The 22244-nt window shown below is 40.9% G+C and overlaps 1 protein-coding gene across 1 annotated transcript in view; it reads left to right on the top strand.

Moving 5' to 3' along the window:
* Window positions 1-1193: 1193 nt before the first annotated feature.
* The window catches only part of LOC134540443 (obscurin-like), a 115718-nt gene continuing 94667 nt past the window's right edge, over window positions 1194-22244 (top strand). Inside the window, exon 1 of the mRNA XM_063383194.1 lies at window positions 1194-1307. The gene's annotated coding sequence lies outside the window, so the exon portion shown is untranslated. The remainder of the gene's footprint in view (window positions 1308-22244) is intronic.

The following is a 22244-nucleotide window of genomic DNA, read 5'->3' as shown; positions in this document are numbered from 1 at the left end:
TATTGACAGTGAAAAAAAAAGCTAAAACGGTTATTTTTACGGACATTTTATGTATGAAAAATCCAACACACATTATTGTAAGTGGTAAATGGATTTTTTGCATGGAGCCTTTATCTTTGATATTCCACCATGGATCCACAGGGTCGCCGCTGCAAGTCTCGTAGAGGCGCTCTACCGACGCGAAGTACCGCAACCCGGCGCGTAGAGGCGAGGAGGCGTGCGGAGCGCGAGCCAGCGTCGCCCTTAGCGACGACCCCGCGCTTGTTGGAGCGCTCCCCGCCCGGGTCGTTACCACAACGCCGAACGTACAATAACGCCGAATACCATAACGCCGAATGCCAAATTGACCGCGCAACGCCGACAGCTAGAAAACTGCTGTGTACCACAACGCCGAAATACAGTAACGCCGTAAAATGTTGCTGCGGAGGAGGAGTGGGGGGCGCCGAAATACAGTACCGTCGAAAAATGTTGCTGCAAGGGGGGGGGGGGGGGGGCACAGGAGAAAAATGAAAAAAACAACTGAATGAATTTGTGTGCTAACCTTACCCAACATAACCTTTGTGGCAGTCCTGCAATGACATTTTTCGGCGTTAATGTATTTCGGCGTTTGTGGTGCACAGCAGTTTTCTAACTGTCAGCGTTTGTAGTCAATTTGGCATTCAGTGGCGTAGCCAGGATTTGTGTATGGGGAGGGGGGGGGTGTTAAGAAGCATGGCCCCCCTGTATTAAAGTGGGGGAGGGTCCGGGGGTCCTCCCCCGGGAAAATTTGGTTTTTTAAGGTGTAAAATAGTGCTATTTTAGCAGTTTTCGGTACTTAAATTTAAATATTGTAATGGTAAAAATTTTATTAATTTTAATATGAAATTTGTTTGAGTGATGAATAATAAATTAATTAAAGATTTGGTGCTAAGTGGGGGGGTTGAACCCCTAAACGCCCCCCCCCCCCCTGGCTAAGCCCCTGTTGGCATTCGGCGTTATGGTTTTCGGCGTTATTGTAAGTTCGGCGTTGTGGTGTTTCGGCGTTGCGGTGCGTCCCCTCCCCGCGCCGTTGGAGCGCGACCTTGCGAAGGGTCGACCCGTCGTCGGTATTTCTGGCGACCTCCCTCCCCGAGATCCGCTCAGGGGCGAGCAGCAGTAACAATAGCGAAGAGGTGCCTCCGCTCCCACTCCCCCCCCCCCCCCTCCCTCGTGACCCCTTGTTTTCGCCAGGACGCTCTCGCGGGCCAAGAAGGTCTGGTCGAGACTCGTCGCTCGTCGCCAGTCGGTCCGAAGACGCCGGCTACGAGACACCCCGGGAGGACGTACAGGTGAGGTCCCTCCGCCCCGCACTCCCCCCCCCCCACCATCATCTTCTTCCTCGTCGACACCACGGGGTTTCGTTCCCACGAGCCCTGTGCATTTTTTTGACGTGAACAACGTCTTTGAAATTGCTTCCATAAGTGGGACGCAATTAAAAAGAAAAAAAACGAATGATAACAAAAATCGTGGGGAAACAGTTTGGCGTTGCAGCTACATGTCTATCATCTTCATCCAAAAATTTAATTACACAAAACTGGATGGCTAAAGGATCAAATAATTCGTCACGCTAGGTGAGGACTGTGACGCATCGCACGCGGTGGAGGGGGAAGCGCCGCCATGTTGAGGTCATTTTGCTGTGTTTCTAGGTTTCAATTTAGTATAACTTTTGACTTGAAGAAGCTACGACGTTCATTTAAGGTTCAATCGTAAGCTCTCGTCAAATTCTATCGATTGCATATATAAAACATAAGTGTAAAATAGTTACAGTGGATATATATGCTGTTAAATTAAAACAAAATAATAATAACACATAAAACAGAGTATTTTATATTTTGTATAGAAAATATAACCTGTTACGTACACGTATTCACGTACAACTAATGGCCGTGTCCATGACACAGCCCGTCGGTTAAAGTACTATTGACAAAACGTGGTGACTATCCACTGCCTGTCGGTTAAAGGACATTCGACAAAACGTGTTGACGATCCACTGCCCGTCGGTTAAAGTACTTTCGACAAAACGTGGTGACGATCCACTGCCTGTCGGTTAAAGGACATTCGAAAAAACGTGGCGACTATCCACTGCCCGTCGGTTAAAGGACTTTCGACAAAACGTGGTGACTATCTACTGCCCGTCGGTTAAAGGACTATCGACAAAACGTGTTGACGATCCACTGCCCGTCAGTTAAAGGACTAGCGACAAAACGTGGTGACGATCCACTGGCTGTCGGTTAAAGGACTACAGACAAAACGTGGTGACGATTCACTGCCCGTCGGTTAAAGGACATTCTACAAAACGTGGTGAATATCCACTGCCCGTCGGTTAAAAAACATTCTACAAAACGTGGTGACGATCCACAGCCCGTCGATTAAAGGAAATTCGCCAAAACGTGGTGACTATCCACTGCCTGTCGGTTAAAGGACTATAGACAAAACGTGGTGACGATCCACTGCCCGTCGGTTAAAGGACATTCTACAAAACGTGGTGAATATACACTGCCCGTCGGTTAAAGGACATTCTATAAAACGTGGAGACGATCCACTGCCCGTCGATTAAAGGACATTCGCCAAAACGTGGTGACTATCCACTGCATGTCGGTTAAAGGACTATAGACAAAACGTGGTGACGATCCACTGCCTGTCGGTTAAAGGACTATCGACAAAACGTGGTGACGATTCACTGGCTGTCGGTTGAAGGACTATCTACAAAACGTGGTGACGATCCACTGGCTGTTGGTAAAATGAATATCGACAAAACGAGGTGACGATCCACTGCCCGTCGGTTGAAGGACATTCGACAAAACGTGGTGACCACTGGCTGTCGGTTAAAGGACTATCGACAAAACGTGGTGGCGAACCACTGCCCATCGGTTAAAGGACATTCGACAAAACGTGGTGACTATCCACCGGCTGTCAGTTAAAGAAATATCGACAAAACGTGGTGACGATCCACTGCCCGTCGGTTAAAGAACTATCGACAAAACGTGGTGACGATCCACTGGCCGTCGGTTAAAGGACTAGCGACAAAACGTGGTGACGATCCACTGGCTGTCGGTTAAAGGACTATAGACAAAACGTGGTGACGATCCACTGCCCGTCGGTTAAAGGACTATCGACAAAACGTGTTGACGATCCACTGCCCGTCAGTTAAAGGACTAGCGACAAAACGTGGTGACGATCCACTGGCTGTCGGTTAAAGGACTACAGACAAAACGTGGTGACGATTCACTGCCCGTCGGTTAAAGGACATTCTACATAACGTGGTGAATATCCACTGCCCGTCGGTTAAAAAACATTCTACAAAACGTGGTGACGATCCACAGCCCGTCGATTAAAGGAAATTCGCCAAAACGTGGTGACTATCCACTGCCTGTCGGTTAAAGGACTATAGACAAAACGTGGTGACGATCCACTGCCCGTCGGTTAAAGGACATTCTACAAAACGTGGTGAATATACACTGCCCGTCGGTTAAAGGACATTCTATAAAACGTGGAGACGATCCACTGCCCGTCGATTAAAGGACATTCGCCAAAACGTGGTGACTATCCACTGCATGTCGGTTAAAGGACTATAGACAAAACGTGGTGACGATCCACTGCCTGTCGGTTAAAGGACTATCGACAAAACGTGGTGACGATTCACTGGCTGTCGGTTGAAGGACTATCTACAAAACGTGGTGACGATCCACTGGCTGTTGGTAAAATGAATATCGACAAAACGAGGTGACGATCCACTGCCCGTCGGTTGAAGGACATTCGACAAAACGTGGTGACCACTGGCTGTCGGTTAAAGGACTATCGACAAAACGTGGTGGCGAAAAACTGCCCATCGGTTAAAGGACATTCGACAAAACGTGGTGACTATCCACCGGCTGTCAGTTAAAGAACTATCGACAAAACGTGGTGATGATCCACTGCCCGTCGGTTAAAGAACTATCGACAAAACGTGGTGACGATCCACTGGCCGTCGGTTAAAGGACTAGCGACAAAACGTGGTGACGATCCACTGGCTGTCGGTTAAAGGACTATAGACAAAACGTGGTGACGATCCACTGCCCGTCGGTTAAAGGACATTCTACAAAACGTGGTAAATATCCACTGCCCGTCGGTTAAAGGACATTCTACAAAACGTGGTGACGATCCACTGCCTGTCGGTTAAAGGACTATAGACAAAACGTGGTGACGAACCACTGCCCGTCGGTTAGAGGACATTCTACAAAACGTGTTAACGATCCACTGCCCATCGGTTAAAGGACTAGCGATAAAACGTGGTGATGTTCCACTGGCTGTCGGTTAAAGGACTATAAACAAAACATGGTGACGATTCACTACCCGTCGGTTAAAGGACATTCTACAAAATGTGGTGAATATCCATTGCCCGTCGGTTAAAGGACATTCGCCAAAACGTGGTGACAATCCACTGCATGTCGGTTAAAGGACTATAGACAAAACGTGGTGACGATCCACTGCCTGTCGGTTAAAGGACTATCGACAAAACGTGGTGATTATCCATTGGCTGTCGGTTGAAGGACTTTCGACAAAACATGGTGACGATCCACTGGCTGTCGGTTAAAGGACTATCGACAAAACGCGGTGACGATCCACTGGCTGTCGGTTAAAGGACTATCTACAAAACGTGGTGAATATCCACTGCCCGTCGGTTAAAGGACATTCTACAAAACGTGGTGACGATCCACTGCCCGTCGGTTAGAGGAAATTCTACAAAACATGGTGACCACTAGCTGTCGGTTAAATGACATTCGACAAAACGTGGTGACTATCCACCGGCTGTCGGTTAAAGAACTATAGACAAAACGTGGTGACGATCCACTGCCCGTCGGTTAAAGAACTATCGACAAAATGTGGTGACGATCCGCTGGCCGTCGGTTAAAGGACTAGCGACAAAACGTGGTGACGATCCACTGGCTGTCGGTTAAAGGACTATAGACAAAACGTGGTGATGATTCACTGCCCATCGGTTAAAGGACATTCTACAAAACGCGGTGAATATCCACTGCCCGTCGGTTAAAGGACTATCGATAAAACGTGTTGACGATCCACTGCCCTTCGGTTAAAGGACTAGCAACAAAACGTGGTGACGATCCACTGGCTGTCGGTTAAAGGACTATAGACAAAACGTGGTGACGATTCACTGCCCGTCGGTTAAAGGACATTCTACAAAACGTGGTGAATATCCACTGCCCGTCGGTTAAAGGACATTCGCCAAAACGTGGTGACTATCCACTGCCTGTCGGTTAAAGGACTATCGACAAAACGTGGTGACGATCCACTGGCTGTCGGTTAAAGGACTTTCGACAAAACGTGGTGACGATCCACTGGCTGTCGGTTAAAGGACTAGCGACAAAACGTGGTGACGATCCACTGGCTGTCAGTTAAAGGACATTCTACAATACGTGGTGACGATCCACTGCCCGTCGGTTAAAGGTAGGGTGATCAAATCTTAAACTTGAAAAAACGGGATACATTTAAGGAGTGTTTGGGGCGATACCCTCCAGCTAAAGGGGGACCGAGGGGCCTCCATCGAGACGTAATCATTGAAACATTCTCTTTTTCTTTGCTAATTTGAGACCTATAAATCTTTTTCAATTTACCTATGAATATGTAATTTAATTTAAATTGTGAGGCGTATAATAAATAAAAACAATAATTTTGCAGTGAATACTTATTTATTATAAGTATGTCTGACATACTTAAAAACATAATTAAACAAGGTAACTAAAAAGGGTGAGTTCAACTGTCGTGGAGAGGGGAAGACGGCCCGAGGAGAGGCGCGACAAAAGTGTATCATCAACCCAACTTAAATACGGGATATTTAGGCGTCCCGGGAGACTTTTTCGGGACCCCGTGTACGATCGTTAAAAAACGGGACTATCCCGTTTTTACGGGACGTTTGGTCACCCTAGTTAAAGGACTTTCGACAAAATGTGGTGACGATCCACTGCCCGTCGGTAGAACCTTTGAATATATATACTGTATATATATTCAAAGGTAGAACCACTGCCGCGCCACTCACGTGCCGGGATGGCGGGAGTGCGCCCCGGACTGGAACGGGGTCGCGCGGAGGCCGGGGTCAGGAATTTCGAACGAGACGGTGACGGATGGACTCGGACCGGAAATAGTACCTCCCCCCCACACACACACACACCCACCACCCCCTTCCCCATTACCCGCGCGAGCGGCTGGAGGGATCTCGCGGCTGGTTTGACGCGCGCGGTTGACGGTGTTTATGCGTGCCGTCGCGGTTCGTTACGTGTCGGGCGATCGGCCAGCCCGCCGGGACGCCGGGGCGCCGTCGCTATATAGCAAGTGTCGAGTCAACCTGTCTCGGTCAGGTTCCACAGTCCACCTCCCAACTGTCACTCGCAACCATGTTTCTTAAAGGGGGAGCATGGCCCCCCACATTCGGTTACGGGCCCCGGACCCGGGATCGGAGACGGCCCCCCACCCACACAATTTTAATCACGTGCTACATTATAATTGGATGGTTACTTCTTACCTACACTCATTTCAGAATGTTATTTAACCTAAAAATACAAGGTATAATTACAGTTATTATTTTATAAGTCCAAACTAAGGTTTATTTATAAAATTATTTTACCATAAAATAACCACAGTTAGTGTGTGTGTGTGTATATATATATATATTTCACACAATGAGATAAAAATAACCAGGGGTCCACCCAGTCACACCCTGCGGGGGCCATGATAGGGAGGTATTCTTAATTAATTTGCTTCAGTTATTCGTGAGTTTGCACATCATTTTGAATGAATTTATAACATAACAATACTACTTGTTTTTAGTTTTTTTTTTATGTGTAACATCTTAGCTCTCCGTACACGGCATTTGGTGAACGGAACGGAAAAGTGTAACCACGGTGCTGCCATCTGTGGGGTTCTTAGCTTTACGAAGGCCAATTTTCAATATTAAACGATAAAAAAAATTGTTATGGCATAAAAAAAAACTGTTGAATTCAGTATGGCGTATTCAGTTTCCTATCCCTTCCCTTTGGTACCAACGTAACTTGGGCAGAGTACCAAATACTGGAAGATTCACTTATCCTAACGGCGTTAAAAGAGACGGAAATAAACACACACTTGTAGAGTGTGTTTGCTGGACATCCAGGGAACATCTGAAACAGAATGCACAAGGAAGATCTTCGGACCAATTCTCACTGCGTTGGCCACATGGCCGAGAGAGAATTAGTCGTTGATGCTCTGACCGTAGGCCTGTTCTACCGTGGCACGGAAACGGAGACGTATCTCACGTAACAGCAAGCAGACGGAGACGGACCCGTACGGATTAACTCGTTTACGTTGCTCCGTACGACCAATATAATCCTAGCATTTAGCTGCGGTGGTAGCCATGTTGGTTTTATGTTAAAAATACGTTCAAAATAGTTTAAAGTACAAGAATATTTAGCATTCTATTATTACTTTCTGGTTTGATTTTTTATTATAAATAATCTTGAAGCGTGCATATTTGTTTTAAAAATAAATTAATATTTCGTAACCTTGAAATGCAATCTCATTGGTCGCCATTTTGTTACGTTTCCATGCATTGTGGAAGCAGCAGAGAGAGAGAGAGAGAGAGACGTGATGGTGAAACGCTTCGTGAGTTTCAAACGTCTCCGCATCCCGTGCCATTGTATAAAGGGCTTCAGGACAGAGACAGCGACTGTTTGCGTCTCGGAAGGTGGTCGGGATAAACAGACCAGCCGAAACGGTTTGCAGCCCGTTCTGTTTACAGGAGAGTTTTTTAACGAGGCACTGAGCAGAAGGCAGCGGTGAACATTAACCCCTCTCACCCGTTACCTTGAGTAGTGGAGTGACTGTTGCGCAGGTCGGGTTTGAACCGCAGACTAGATAGAGAGTGCTCCGCGAATTGAGAGGCATAAACTTAGTGGGTAGCAGGAAATGCCAAAAGAAGCAATTTTTTTTTATCTTCTAGGGGACATATCATGTCCGAGAACGAAACCACACGAAGGTTACGGGGTGCGAACAGCAGCGCCCAAAATTTGAATTTGGCGGGCTTCATGGGACTTCTACATTGGCTGAGACGAAGCGCGATCGCAGCTGTGAAGCCGGGCGCAGACGTTAAAAATAATTAATCTGAGCTCGGATGTTTTTTGAGGAAAAATTACGATGTAAAGTTTTACCAGTTTGGCCATAACGTGCGCTAAGCATTTATAAATGATAAAAAAAACTCTAAAATATTTATTTAAATATTTTTTTCGAGTTAACGTGCATTATAAATTACTTATTTTGTGACGAAGACAATTTTGTTTCAAATATCAAACTTAAAAACGTATTCATAAGCAAGATAAAAAAATGTAATACGGAAGAAGCTTAACAAATAAGATTTGCCACTAGAACTACTAAAAAAAATAAAAAATAAAAATCAGAAGTTGTATACATTGACACGTGTATTTGATTGCAAATGATATCTAAAAGTTTTATGAAAATTGTTCAAATATAATGAGTAATTAGACGAAGATCATAAAAAAGCACATGCAATTAAATATAAAACTCTGTATTAAAACTATGATGAATAAAGCTATAAGAGTTTCCATAACCTCAAACAACTTAACATTTACGTCTGCCAGTGAAGCACAAGTTAGACAGTTCTGCTGGCAAATAAAGCTGGACTCACGGTGATCATTTTCATCCGTCCGTCAATCACGTGATCTCAAGCCAATCAGAAGGCCCGAAAAATTCCATCCGTTAATCCGTTCGTCGAAAGCTTCCCAAACTTTAATTTTCAACGGACGGCTGAAATAAGCTTATTTACTTCCAAAATATTAATAAGGTGTATGCTTCCATTAAAGGTTTTTTTTTTCTTTTACTCAGATTTGGACACATTTTGAAGTGTGATGTTTGAGATGAAAACTGACCGAGGTATAGAGGTGTGATTAATTACGTGTGGTAATACTGAACATATTTAAATAAATTATCAGAACGAAAAAAAAAAATAATGCTTTGTAAGTTTTTAACTTTCATGGATTGTCGATATAATTTACCTATATGTAGCTGGAAGATAAATTTTCAGCAATTTAAGACATCTACTTCACGTCTGTCGGCAGCATCAAGATGGAAAAGTACATGGTTACACCGAATAAATTACTTTTACCAAACGCCGTTAACACCTAGAGCTGAGATGTTACACATCAACGATCTACTGGGCGTGTTAGACCCTCGAGTCTGAAGTAGGTACCGCGTTTATTGTACATCCAAAACCGGTTGTAGACAAGGAATAACCAAATGTCTGTTGAGATGGAAATGGACTGAAGGCGCGCGGGAAGCAGCGCAGTGATTCAGCGAGCAGGATGTTTATGTACGTCCTTTGGGCCGGAGATGTGGGTGGTGGAGTAGATAGGAAGCAGTGTTCCCCCTCCTCCTCCTCCACCCTCAAAATGCACGGGCGAGTGCTAAACTTAGGAAGCAGCAGTGTCCGGATGATGCGAAAAAAAACCGCGATGACGGACGGCCACTCGTCAAGACTTCTTCTCTCGGGCGCAGGCCGTGGCGGTTTCCGACGCGTCACGCGAGAGGCATCCAGATCGCGGAAGCTGCCTCTACGTAGATCTGCTCCCACGCAGAGAAACATTAGCGCTGCGTCCCACCGTAGCCACGGCGTGACTCTCGCTCTCTCTCTCTCTCTCTCTCTCTCTCTCTCTCTCTCGATGGAGGAACTGGGTCATGCCGCAATTCCCGAGAGATCACGTCAGCCAAGTTATTTACTAGCGTCTTTATTTGTGGCGAAGTTAAGGCGATACACATTTTTTTTCTTTTACACTCGACCACAACATTTTCTGCTATTACACTACACATCATTAGGCATTGGCGTAACATAAACATAATATATGATCATATCTTCTTATATTTAAAAAATCAATGTTTGTTTGTTCGTTCGTATTCTGTGCGCTGCCGTACCGTTCATCCGATCGCGATGAAATTTGGCACACTTGGCCTTCGAAACACGAGTATTGTCACTGTATGGGTAAGATTCCGATAAAACCAACCCTTAAATCAGAATTTTATTTAAGGTGGCGCGTGAGAAGTATTCGCCAGTAGTACCAGTAATATTATTTACCAGTAAGTATTTTATGACAGTTCCTCTTTTCTATGGTCCAGATAATAATAATAATAATAATAATTGTGGCGCGCATGTCAATGAAAGAGAGATAGAGAGATAGAGGTAAATACAGAGAAATATATAGAGGTATATAGGCAGAGAGGTAGAGATAGATATATAGAGACAGTGAGATGGATAGAGATAGATATATTGATATTTAGATACAGTGAGATAGAGATAGATAAAGAGAGATAGAGTTAGAGAGTGAGATTGAGATGTATAAATAGTGCGTTTGAGAGATACAAAGATATAGGGAGAGATATGGGGTGACAGATATTAGTAGGGGCCGTTAGGGTATTTCGTATGCTCCTTCGTGAAGAAAGCAAGAGACAAATTTTATTTTGTTCCTATATGTCCCAGGATACCGAAATGCCTTGGTGCCACTTTCCCAGTGACGTCATTATAAATTGGCAGCCATTTCAAAATGGCCACCAATTGCATTCATAAAACAAACTGTATCTCTGCTTTCCTTCATCAGATTTTCATTTTGTTTTTTTTTATTAGACAGATCTTTTAACGGTGATTAAATTAGTTGCCTACTACATTTTTCATAGGTCTAACCATTTTCAAAACAATTAGGAAAAACCGAGTATTTTAGAATTTTTATTTTAAATATTTTGTTACTGTGAAACAAAAAAGCAGTAAACGATAATTAGTGTTTTATGAAAGTTAAAGATAATTTGTTAAGATTTAATTTTATATATTACACAAGATTCTGTTCTTCAGTATAGCAACAAAGTAAGCGAATTAATCTGGGAAAGTGTATTTTTGTAATTGACAAATGCTCCTTATTTAACTTTATTTTATATGATGATTTGTTTAATCCTCATATAGTTTGTTTTCAATGTATGCATAATATTTACACTACAAGTGAATATATCTTTATTATTTTATTATTGTGTTAAGGAGAACATGTTGATAACAAAAAAATAAAACACAAATATGAATAGTCTTATCAAACCAATGAATTTTTTTTATTCTTATATTTCTTGGTGCGAAATTAAACTTTTAAACAAACCATGTACTCATTTTTGGCGTTCTTATGCATAACATAAAAAAAATTAAAATTAAATCAACTGAAATTATTGCTCAAATAGCATCTCATGTCGCATTGTCTCATAAATAGAGTTATAATTAGGTACATCATAATTGCATTATGTAGACATAATAATACAGCTGTCATGAATATTTTTAATCATTTTGATTTCACTTGAAATGAACACCATTTTCATCTTCATCGTCACTTTCGAATGTGAATGTTTCACTGTTCAAATTGTTTCCACACAAGTCAGCATCTCCACCACAATTACACATTTCTGTGCAGGGGAGGTTACTTTTTGAACACTTACAGCGAACAGTTTGACATTTTGTTTTGACACAGTTGCACTTAACAAGCTCAAGTATTGCTTGAGGGGCTGGAATATTGTTGCAAGTAACAGGGACTGTGTCCATCTTAATATTTCCAGCCAAACTCTGTGGGATTTGCTGAACTTGGATGTCGTTTGTCGCACTGATGCCATTCCATTGCCTGCAAATGTGCCCTCAATATAGCCAATCTAAGTGAATACCTCTTTGGAGGGAGATTTTCATCCATCACTTGCTTTTGTGTAAAAAGCCACCATCTCAATTCTCCAATTGTAGTAATAGTTGAATTGGGCACATACACTTTGCATAGGAACCTCTCAATTTCCAGCATTACATCATCAGACACTACTTCAGTTTTACCAAGGTTTGCCAGTGCATGCAGAACATTATTGTCTGCAGTCATGAAGGGATTCCAGAAACTTAATTTCCCTTTTTTGTGAAACGAGCCAGTGATATCAGCTCCTGATATTGAGTGTAAACCCACAAGTGCTTCAGCTTTTAGATTTCCCAATTTACTGTACAGTGGTTGAAGTGGTATAGTTCTATTCCTGTCTCTACTTCCAGTGATGAAATTTGTGTTTTGTGGGAGTGATGGATACTTGCTCAAAGCAAGAACAAGAACATCAGTGTCAGGAGAGATGATGTCTAAATGTGTTACTCCAGCCTTTTTTGATTCTATGGCATGCAAAATGATCTTTGCATCTGCCTCTTCATGAGAACTGCTCAGAAAAGATGCACATTCATTTGTGCCCTTAGCAATCTGACGCCAAGCAACTACCACATCCCGACCTGTGCGTGCTGCACATTTTAGAAACTGCTCAACTTAAAGGTTGGACAATTCGTCCTTTGTCTTTTCATGGGAAAGGAGCTTCTGTTTTTAAATTGTATAAATAGTAGTTTCAGATTGAATTCGGTAATGAGTTGGATCAACATTAACACGGCGCCTTTCCCTAGTGAACTGCTTTAAGGAATCTTCTATGTATGAGCCAAATATCAAGTGGATGCATTTGTATGAACGATATTTATTAGTAATGCGGTTTATAAAGTGGTCTGCCAAGTCTGAACAAGTCTTAATCTGAGGTGGTTTATGTAGTGCCTGTACCTCGGCCATGGCATCAATAATAGCAACACTGCCACTTAAGTGGGTTGCATTGCTTTGACCATGTCTGAGTGGCTATCTTCATGCTGGAAGTTGTCTAGTAATGACTCGTGTAGTTCCATTAGCTTACTCTTCTGAGAGCAGTGCAACATTGTTCCATCAGGAGCAAACATTGAACATGGTACAACAGAAAGTTCATAATTACTGATGGTATCGCACACATCCACCCGAGGACGGGATCTGGCCACTATGAGCAATCTCGCAAAGAGGTCCCTGTCTTGTTTCAGTTCCAAAACAGTGTCTTTCATTTTTATTTGTACTGTCTTCACTGAATGTTTGCAGGTGCTAAGATTTAATTTTTTTATGGGATCCCATAGGTTTACTTGACCAGTAATTGTGCGCTCTGTTGTGAATTTAATAAACTGTTTTTGTCCTATGGTTGACATGTTACACATATCTTCCTTCGTCTTCTGAGGAATAACACACATTGTTCTTATGTTTATCAATTCATCTCTGCAGTATTTGAATGGGTTCCCGACTCTCTCAAGGGTTTTCAAAAGTGCTGAAACATTTTTTCTTTGCCTTCCTGAAGCAACTTTTGACAGTTCATGATGTTTGGTTTTATCGGATCCCTGAAACCCAGCCACATCCTTAGCTTCTTTTACAAGCCGCGTAAGCTCAGGAGAGGTGAGAAAGAAACGGGTTCTTGCATTTTCATTAAGAGTAATTCCTACAATTCCTCCCATAACTTTCATAGCCCGGTTTTCATGCTCTAACGCTTCATCTGCACCCAAACTACAAAATGGTACTTGTGTTTTGTTAACTACCCAGTTTCCCTTTTAAACTCTTCCCAAATTTCTGGATCTTTAGTTTTAAGTGTTTCCATTTCAGCCAGGTACCAAGCAATCATGCCAGAGTAGTTGAAGAGGTCCATTGCAAAGAAATATTTTGTGAAGTCATGTAAGGAAGGAAGATGCAAATGCCAATCCCCTGTGCGTACTGAGCTTACAAATGCTAGCATGGACTGTACCATCTTCATGTACTGCCTCATTACTTTGAAAGTAGGGTTCATAACTTCATTTGAAGAGTCGAAACATTCAAACTTATTGATGATATCCTCACAGGTTAAAGTATACATAAGATATTTGTGAGCCATTTTAACATCTCCATCAGTAAAGTCTTTAATAATGACTTTAAACTAAAAATTTAAAATCTGCTTCACTTCTGGATACTGCTCAAAAAATGCTTCTTCGTAAAGTGAAAAAAGAGATATGAGAACGACTTTATGAGCTTCTAGTGCTATCCGTACATGCCTACCTTCCAAGATTTGTTTCACAGTTGCAGGGCCACATATGTTGGACTCGACCCACAATTCTGGGATACCTGTGCCATCGATATATTTGCCTATTGTTCTTAGTTGAGACATAATAATATGCAACTCTCCAGGTCGAAGGATCCATTTGTTTTGGTTGTCGGTGTGGTTTAATTCAAGGGGCTTAACTGGTCTATAAAGTCCCATATCCAAAGTGACTACCGCCTTCTTTTGGCTACATTGCACCATAGTATTGATTTTCTCTAAGGTATTCATAAACTTAATTTGAGTTTGACTGTCTGTAGGTGACTCAGCAATGAGTGGCAGTACACACACCCGAGTTCTCTGACGGACTGAACCTATGAGGGAGTTGTATGCAGACCAAGTATATGTGTGGTTAGCTTCAGGTAAGCTGATTTTCGCTGAGTTGTCTTCAAAAAAAAATTCATTTTATTCTTTATCAGGGTGCTCAGTCAAGGAAGATACAGATGTTGCCTGTAGTATCAACCAAGCAGTGTTATCTAATTCTGCTCCTTCAAATACATTACTGTACATGTTGGTGTTCAATTCTGCATTTATAACTGGCATAGATGGTTTCAATTGTTTTGACCTCAGATGTACTGCTTCTTGTTTGTTATAGCTAATTTTTCTCCCAGATTCACTATGTGATTTTCCAGTTAACACCAGGGGTACACTTGTGTCATATTCTTGCATCTCTTGGTAGACTACCATAACAGTTCCATGCAGGGTTTGCTTCCCATCACGTGTATCTTCTTGAAAGTCAATATTATCCGCAGCACAAAATATGAACCTACCTATTGTCAGGTCAGGAGGAATGTAAACACCATCATTTTTTTCCACTATCTGATCTTCTAGTTGTAAATCCTATGGTAGTCAACACAGCAGCCAAACCCATTTAGAATCTTAATAAGTTTCTTACTTGTGCTTTCTTTGTGAACAGCTATTCCAACAGCTAATGGAACTGGTACATCATGAACGTGGCGAGATAACTGGGAATCCTTCTTTGCTACTTGGCGTGATGACATGCATTCATACATCAAACTTTGCGAAGGTCGTACAGCTCTGTTATTTACTTCTGACGATTTGCTAGTATTCACATGGGACATATCTACTTGGCCAACAAGGCACCACTTCAAGAAATAGTACAGTTCCATTGGCACAATATTATCCACATTGTCTTGTAATATAGACCCTTCAAAGTTCCAATTTTTTGCTCCCAATGCGAGTTTTCTGATACACTTTGCTGCAGAGTACAAATTCCTCAGGTTTTCTCCAAAATTTTCGTCTTCTGCTTTTGCCATTGCGACATCTTTAACTGCTTTCAATGACACCCTTTCCGATTCATTTTTACGCTTTGGAGAACTGAACAGCATGTCAAACTCCAAAAGTTGTTCTTCAATCAACTTCTTTATCTGCCGTCTACTCTTAACTTCACTTTCAGGGACACCATTTGTCAGACAAATATTTTTGTACACATTTTCCAATTCTGCCATACTAACAACATGTCCTTGTTCCAAAAAATCTCTTAGCAAATTAATAAATTCAATGTCTGATGCCTCAACAAATTTATCTTGCTTTTGATATGGAACATTTACTTGCCGCAACTTGTTGTTCACATTTGTATTCCAACAATTTTTATGATACATTACATCAATGGCGTTAGCATCTGCAGGATTTAAACTTTCATTTACTCGCACACGTAACCTATCGTCATTACTGAGTTCTACAGCTTTCAACGGTTTTTCCCCGGCAATATCAGTTTGCACTAAATGTAGTTTATTGTGGTTGGTTGGACCATTGTCACAAAAAAAATGCAAACAGATTTCACATAAACACTAGTTTTTGTTCTGGTGTACGGTAAATTTAGAGAAGAGCTACATTCTTGTTAACACTTTATTGAACTTCGGGACTGTTCAATGAACATTCTGTGGGCACGTTCCATACGGTATGCCCTTTATGTGTGGCATTTTGATAGCAAGAACGATGCCACTTTTCTTTGTTTACTTCAAAGTCTGTTGCTGTCAACTCACTTAGGCACATTTTTCAAATCCACAAAGATCAAGTCATTCCATGTTGCTCGCTCTGTGATACAGTTGTATAACTTCTCATAACTTTCTTTACGTTTTGGTTCCGAAACACTTTCTGCAGTCTCTAACTGGCACAATAAACACAGTGTCCATGTTGTTTCCGAGGTTCGCCTTCTCTTAGCAGAAGGTGGCAGGTCGAACTTAGCAACTGATTTTATGTTCTCCATCATAGCTTACTCAACAGTTCACCTGCAACATAAAATTAAATTATGTTACATTAAAATCACAGGTTAGAGAGAAGATAGAACAAGCTGAAATATTTGTGACATTTTTTTATCAATTACAAAAGTACACTTTCCCAGATTAATTCACTAACTATGTTGCTGTACTGAAGATCAGTATCATTGTGTAATATATAAAATTAAAGCTTAACAAATTATCTTTAAGTTTCATGAAACACTTATTATCGTGTACAGCTTTGTTTTTTCACAGTAACAAAATATTTAAAATAAAAATTCTAAAATACTCGGTTTTTCCTAATTGTTTTGAAAATGGTTAGACCTATGAAAAATGTAGTAGGCAACTAATTTAATCACCGTTAAAAGATCTGTCTAATAAAAAAAACAAAATGAAAATCTGATGAAGGAAAGCAGAGATACAGTTTGTTTTATGAATGCAATTGGTGGCCATTTTGAAATGGCTTCCAATTTATAATGACGTCACTGTGAAAGTGGCACCAAGGCATTTCGGTATCCTGGGACATATAGGAACAAAATAAAATTTGTCTCTTGCTTTCTTCACGAAGGAGCATACGGACTTCAATTTTCTATCCTAAGGGACTGGACTGCGACAATATGAAAGGAATTAGCCATGACCTACAGTAAGGAACCATCCTACCAATTTTCTAAAAAAAATCGGTGGGTTTGTATCGAGAGTCACGGCCGTTGGTTTCACGTGAAACTTCTATGTACGCGAGTCGCTTTTAGTGTAATAGTTTACAATTAAAATAATAAAAACGAGACATTGTCTACGTAATAAATATTTTAATTCAAAACAGACACTAAATAGTATCTTACTATTAATTTAAATTAATATTCGACGAAAATGTTTAACATTGGCCTGTGATATGATAAATGAGATACCGAAGGAATGATATAAAAATTAGTGTTTTTTGGTGAACGTACAATCTGTATTGCTCGGTGTTGTCGGTTCTCTATACACAAACACAAACACAAACACGCCAATCACCGCGCTATCACGTCTGAGTCGTGAGCTGCACTGAACAGAATTATTTCCTAACATAAATTAACCTAAATGCGTCTCAGGCCGAAGCCTATATAGTTAGAAAAATCTTAAAGAAAGATGAAACAGACCTTTTCGCTGTGCTTTTTAAGACGCTTCACGTCAAAACGATATGACAATGGCCAGCGAGATTTGAACCAATGTTCTCTGGGATACTAATATAGTGTCTTACGACTCGGTCCATAAACTTCGATAGTGTATCTTTTCTCATCTTCAGATTGCCTTGTAGTGATGCCTCATGCTACAGGTGTGAGTGTATGATAATTGCATACCATTATAAATACATAGTTTCATGTAGGCTACCATCACATGTCTTGAAAAATTATTGACATCTAATATTATAAGTACAACTATCATAAATTAAAGTCACGAAAATTTTAATTCACGTCTTTTGAGTATATCGTGTAGTAGTGTGTGTGTACATGTGATTTTGTTTACACACTTACCATGGGTGTAAACAGTATTTGTGGGAGGGGAGGACATAAGCCAGTAACTCATTTGGAAACTCTTTTACAAAGATAATACTTGAATATTCATTTTTAGGCTATTTGACGATCCCTAAGTGCTTTTGAAACTCCTGCCATTGTAAATTTTGTAAAATAAAAATTATTTGTCTAAACAAATCTGGCCAACCTACCCCCCCCCCCTTCCTATTTTTTTTACTATGTTCTGGACACTTATTGTTACATCTTCTTTGCACTTATACCTGTGCATTGTTAAAAGTAGTGAAAACAATTATACACATAAAACAAATCAAAATACAAATCTGTTTAAAGAAAGTCAGAGTCTATGTGAATTTCAAAAACAGTGCAGTTCATATAAATTAAATTTCAACCGACAAACAACATTTTAAATAATAGGTTAATTATTTCAGGATAAGGTTTCGGACATACACTATTATTACTCATTAAACTATATGTCATGAGAAACATCAGTCTGTTTGTGCCTTAAGAAGGGAATAGATCTCTCTCCCGAAACGTCGCAACTGTTGTCTTGGGAAAAACATACTGTATTATTCTGTGCTACCATCGTTGTGGTTTTCAAAATATCTGTTTTTTTCGCTCAACTTTTGCTTACGGTGTTTGTCTTTGCTGTCATCGCTGTTTTGTAACATAGCTGGGTTCACCTGTGCGTCTCTGTATATCCGTTTTTTTTTTCTTTCAATTTTTATGTGTTAAGTTTCATCGTTTTCCGTTGCGAACCATAAATTTTCTTTGTAAATGGAACAGATATTCATATAAACTTAGATATTTAATTACTTTGTACATTTACATGAAAATAACTATATCACTACAAAATAGTGTTACCATTTATGTTTTCGTGTGCCCCAGTACCTCCAATATTTAATAGTTATTTGTAAACCCGTGTTTGAATAGCTTTTCAGTATTAACTGCACATATTAAGCACGGTAAAAGAAAAGAAAGCCATTTTGTTGAATATTTGATAGAACTCGGTTATACCTAGATAAACCGTATTTCAGAAGTGCAAAAATAACCAAAGCTATATGGTGTACAAAGTTATAATAACTTTCTTTTAGTGTTGCAAACTATTCCTTGTCAACTGTTTTCCAATAGAATCTTTTGTAAAAGTACTTAAAAATCAATTCTGTGAGTTGTTGCTAATGTTTCATCGTTGTTAGCCCTCTGTGTCCGTCTGTGCTGAAATAATGTTTTTACTGCAAATTCCAATAAAATATAATTGTATTCAAATAATGTGAATATTTCTCAATAAGTAAGAAAATCTCACAAAACTAGTGACATCAAAATTCTTAGTCTTCTGAAACTGATCGATTTAAGGTCAGCACAATCATTACCTAAAATTCCGGCGATGTCAGTATGAAATGTATCTTTTAATTTGACATCTCCAACACTATCATTGATTTAGTATTTAATTTAAGATTTTTAAAATGCCTATATGCAAACAGTTGTTTGAATAGCTTTCCAGTATTAGCTGCGCATATTAAGCACGGTAAACAAAAAAAAAGCCAAAAATGATATAACAAGGTTAACATTTCTGTGGCTTTAAAACCAAATAAATAAAACGTTATACAATAACTTCATTCTTGTAAGCACACACATATTTTAACTAAACACACTCTTTTAAAATCTAACATTTATTTCAAAATATAACTTTACCATCGACAGTGCAAGCTCTTACATATGTTTTTACTAGTCTATATTTCTATATAATTACTGTACAGGAACTGTAATTTTTTTTTACAGAAATTCAACTAAAAAATTGCCAGACAAGTTATAAAAATTATATTTCACTGTTATTAAATTATATAATTCATGCTGAACGAACAACATAAGAACATATAAATTTGTTCGTTACCGAGGTTATATGTTACGTACTGCACGTACTGCACGTGTTAATGACACACGGAACTACAGTAAACTCGTGAAATATCATCATGTCAGTGTTAAGAAGACTGCAAGTATCCGCTCTACCACTCTGGTTCTGGGGTAGAGAGCCTGCCTTGAGGCTTGTAGGACCCGGGTTCGCGCCCCGGCTCCTCCAAGGCGGATTGCACAGACAAAATGGTGGCATTTTCTCTGGTAGGAATACAATCCCTTGTAACAAGTCAGGCTACCAAAGAAACGGTGGGTGGAACAGAAAAAAACATTCCATTAGGGCTTCCGAATGGGGAGCCCGTTTCTTTTCTTGGGCTCCCCATGATGTGGCCTTTCCGGGGGTTTCTCCGGGGTAACGGAGTTTTGCAAAAAAAAAAATATATATATATATTTAGTTTTGTAGCGTTTTAGTTTTTAGTAACTGTAGCATTATCATTCCAACATGTTATAAAGAAAGCTCAAACAAACATTATTATTTTTTGCTTTTGTACATAATCAGTGTATCAGTCAGTGAGCTGTTGTATACCGATATTGTGTGTTCATCCATTTATCGATATATTTTTTTTTGAAGAATTTTCGACATTTAAATTTTAGTAATTAACCATTGACCAATACCTCTGTTACGTAGTTTTTTTTAGAAAAATTATATTCCTAAAAATATTATTTCTGATAAACTACGTAGTTTTCAATCAGGAAGATCGTCTTTAACACACACCATATTATGTGTATGTATGTATGTATATATATGTTTTAATTATCTTACAAATAGACGCTTTGCAGTCAAATTTGCTAATGCAATTTCACTATATTAGGTGTTCCTTGCGTTGGATTTGCACTCATTAAATAATGATCTACAATTACTTCAAGTATTCCAGTGTGCAAAATTCTATGAAGCTATTTACTCTACGATTTTACGTGTAAGGCTGTTTTCCTCATTCCGTAGAATGTATAAGAAATTTTGGCAGAATTCTCCTTCGTGCATGGAAAACTACCATATGTATTTTTATTTTTTATTCGTTATAATAAGAATACATTTCTTTCTTCTCGTCCGCGATCTGGACGTTATTTGTAATTGCAACTATCACCGTCTGAAGCGCCATCTGTACTCTTTAAAGTTAACCTGAGAAACAGCTAGAGGGTTGACAGCGCTACTACCGAGTATTCTATACACTACTTCGAGGGCAATGCCGCTGTACTCTTTCCATAGAGTGTATACGAAAATATGGCAGAATTCCGCCTCGTACTTTGAACGTATGGCAGATTCCCGTTATGGTACTTTTCCAAGAGGCCAGGCGGAATACTGCCCTTATGGTAGTCTTCCAGTATGTTAGTCTTCCGCTTCCCCCCAAATTATATGGTGGGGTGCTTTCAAGACTCAGTATCGGATATTTCATGCCTAAACATTGATCCGAGAACACGAGTTTTAGCCCTTTCCACTCTTCTGAAAATACAGTTTAAGAACGAAATACGTAAACTAAACTACTCATCCACCTTCAGCACATTCTTAAATGCTTGTCTACAAACAGAACCTGCTGCTATATCTTGTGCAGTTCCCAAATCGCTGGGTGTCTTCTGAAGCTCCGCGCACCGTGTGTGTGCCCGGGTAGGCGGAGCCCTTAACGCAGGCGGTGTTCGAGATGTTTGAAATAGCAAGACGGCGAGGCCTGGTGATCCCCCCCCCCCCCCCCCCCGACGACGCGCGGACCTACTCGCTGGCTGGCTGACGGCGTCGAAGCTTTGAATATATATACTGTATAGAAGTCGCCAGCCCAGGTTAAAATTTATAATACGGTTTTGAGGTAGTTGGTTAATTCACCGCCGCAATCGCCACCATATCTAGGGCATCGACTTGCGGTGGTCCCTAGCGGACAAGTGTCGAACTCTTAAAAACACCCCTTCCCCCTCCCGTTGAACGTCCTCGAGCTGCAGTAAATGATTGATGAGGGGTGCGGGGAATGACAGCGGGCGACAGCGCTGCGCTCTAACGTGTAAATAACAACCTAAGACGATACAGAGCGTTACGGCAGCGCACTGCAGCGGTGAAGTTCCCAAGCTGCTCATCATACGCTTCTGAAAAACGTAGAGTAAATCCTATCCATTCGCGACTTCTATACAGTATATATATTCAAAGGTCGAAGCAAAGCCAGCCGCCAAAGGACAGTCCTCTTGCCGACGACCGTCGGAAGACCACCCCCGGGGAAGTTTAAAAGAAGAGCTCGGACGCGAGGATTGTGTCGTCGTCGCAGAATCGCTGCAGGGAAAAATGTTGGATGAGGGGAGGGGGGGCGTGGTCCCTGCGCGCGACCCGACGCCAAATCAACTTGGCACGTCGAGTTTTTATTTGTTATTTTTTTTTTGACCGGTGGTGTTGGCGCCAAAGCTTCCCTCCTTCTCTTACGTCTCTTTTATCCCCTCGCCTTCCCCCCCCCCTCGGCCACCCTGCGACACCTGGGTGACCGCCGGGATTGTTGTTTACTAGCACAAGGACGGGCCGTTCGCCCTGACTTTCCCCAGGCTAATTTAAGGCGGGCTCTTGATTCCTCCCTCCACCCCTCCCTAGCCTTAGTGATTATTTAAAATATCTGCAGCCTCG

The sequence above is a fragment of the Bacillus rossius genome, chromosome 16 (genome assembly GCF_032445375.1).
Source record: "Bacillus rossius redtenbacheri isolate Brsri chromosome 16, Brsri_v3, whole genome shotgun sequence".
Taxonomy (NCBI): Eukaryota; Metazoa; Arthropoda; class Insecta; order Phasmatodea; family Bacillidae; genus Bacillus; species Bacillus rossius.
This window is presented reverse-complemented; position numbering and strand designations above follow the sequence as displayed.